Genomic DNA, 2,500 nt, shown 5'->3' on the forward strand with positions numbered 1-2,500 from the left:
ATTACATTGAATTGCCAGAGACCGCCATTAACGCCAAAAGTCGTCTTTTCCTTGTCTTTCTCGGCGATCTCTACTTGACAATATCCACTCCGCAAATCAAGCGTAGAAAACCATGTTGTTCCGGCTAGTGTGTCCAACGGGTCTTTCTTCTGCGGTTTTAATTTCATGTTTCACTACAGATGTTCTTCCTCGATTTCCCTTTTCAGAAGCAAAAACAGAGGCGTTTTTCCACAACAATTGATTGGCTTTATTTCTCTCTGACGGCGATAGATGACGTGTCCAAGCCTCGAAATACCCTTCTAGATGTTTTCTCACTGCTCCACGTGTCTTTGATGAGTTGCCTTCCAAATTGACTATTGCCTCGGCTGGTGTACATTTCCAATATCAGAAAATTTTACAATTTGCTCATGATTGTCAGACAAGTTCAAGACACGAACAGGTATTAGTCTCTCTTCGTTCGCTGTTACCAGGGCATTTGCTATCAAGATGTTGTTGATTTTGTTTTCTGCTGGTTCAACAACCCACAATTGGCCGACTTCACAATCTCCATTCATAGAAACACATATAATTGCTTCGGCATTCGGTGGTATAGACTCTGACTGACTCGTTGTCAAACGTCTGACAGGTGTATTCTCGTCGTATCCCACGTTAACGTTATTTCGGCATCGCACCATGTCATTACACGACGCTTCATATCCAAATTGAGACCAAAAGCAATCATGAAATCCGCTCCAATTATAACTTCGTCTACTATATCGGCCACAATGAAATCATAAGTAACGGATTTGTTAGCAATAGTTAATTTACGGTGACCTTTCCATATACGGTTGCGGGTTCCCCTGTAGCCGTGCGTAGCTTGACTCCAATCAGTGGTATAACTTTTCCTTTTACTAAATCAGATCTAATGATAGACTTTGATGCACCAGTATCCAACGTCAAAGTACGCTTGTCGCCATTAATAACAACCGAAATAGTTAAATTGTTATTTTTCTGTTGAACTATTGCTATGGAGATGGTGGGGCCATCGTCTGTGGGAGCCAGCTCTTGCCCCGCTGAACTAGCTCGATTTAGCTTAAAGGTGACTCACTTGACTGTGGGTCACCTTCTTATGGCTATTGTTTAATGGAGATGGTGATGTGGACCTTGACCGTTTGCGTCGTGCTTTGCATTCTCGAGCTAGATGTCCCGGCTTATCACAGTTATAGCATTTGATCCGGATTTATTTGCCTCTCGCTTCATTTCTTGCATTGCCTGCTTCATGGCCTCTTTCATCGACTCAATAACGGACTTTGATTCATCACACTCTGTCTCTACTTTACGTACCTTGTGAATTTGAGGCCGCGCTAGCAATCTCGCAGTCTCCTGTGCAAGTGCGAATGTTACTGTTTCAGCGAATGTAGCCTTTTGTGACGCATATGTTGCACATTTTATATCTGGGTCTCGAATTCCATTGACGAAGGTTTCAATCTTGATGCGGTCCACAAGAGGATGACTCTCACCTGGGTATGTCAAAAGAACTAGCCGCTCAACTTCTGTTGCGAAATCTTGTAGGGTTTCATTCGATTTCTGTATTCTTCCTCTCAATTCCATTCTGAAGATGTCCTGCTTGTGCTCTCCACCATACTTGCGTTGAAGTGCCGCTATTACTTCATTATAGTTATTTCTAGAAGCAGCGGGAATGCTTTGTATCACATCAGCAGCATTGCCCTTTAATTCCAATAGAAGTTCAATTGCTTTATCATTGTCATTCCACAAATTTCTACAAGCAACCATTTCGAATTGGAATTTGAAGACATCAAATGACGTTGAGCCATCGAAAACAGGAGTTTTGATTTTTGAGCCCTCGATGACGCGCACTGGACCACCTTTAATTTCCAGCTCTGACATTTTTTTCTCGATGTGCAGAAACTTCTCATCATGAACCATAATTTTCTCATCCACGGAAAGAACTTTCTTATCCAATTCCACAATTTGATTTTCTATATGGTCCACACGTTTCTCCATGCCTTCAGAAATTTGTTGTAATTTTTCGTTGACCATTCTAGAATTTCGTCGAATTTTCTTCCAATTTTCTAGAATTTTCATCCATTTTTCTAGAATTTGCTTCCATTTGTAGGGCATGTTCTTTCAGCAATTTTCTAGATTTTCTTCCATTTTTCTAGAATTTTCTTCCATTTTTCTAGAATTTTCTTCCATTTTTCTAGAATTTTCTTCCATTTTTCTAGAATTTTCTTCCATTTTTCTAGAATTCTCATCCATGATTTTTCTAGAGTTTTCTTCCATCATTTTGCTCAAAACATTGAGCATTGATGTGTAATCCACAACACTCGAAGCCACAGATCGAGTTTCTACACTGCTTGTATTGACGAGTATTGATTCATCAATGTCTTCCTTATAATCAAACTCATGCGTCGCAATGTCCATACTACGCCGTTCAAACTCTTCCAGTAGACGCTTTTGAAGCTGGGCCTTATTGCCTGTTGTCGGCAGCTCCAGTTTG

The sequence above is a fragment of the Haematobia irritans genome, chromosome 4 (assembly GCF_050003625.1).
Source record: "Haematobia irritans isolate KBUSLIRL chromosome 4, ASM5000362v1, whole genome shotgun sequence".
Taxonomy (NCBI): Eukaryota; Metazoa; Arthropoda; class Insecta; order Diptera; family Muscidae; genus Haematobia; species Haematobia irritans.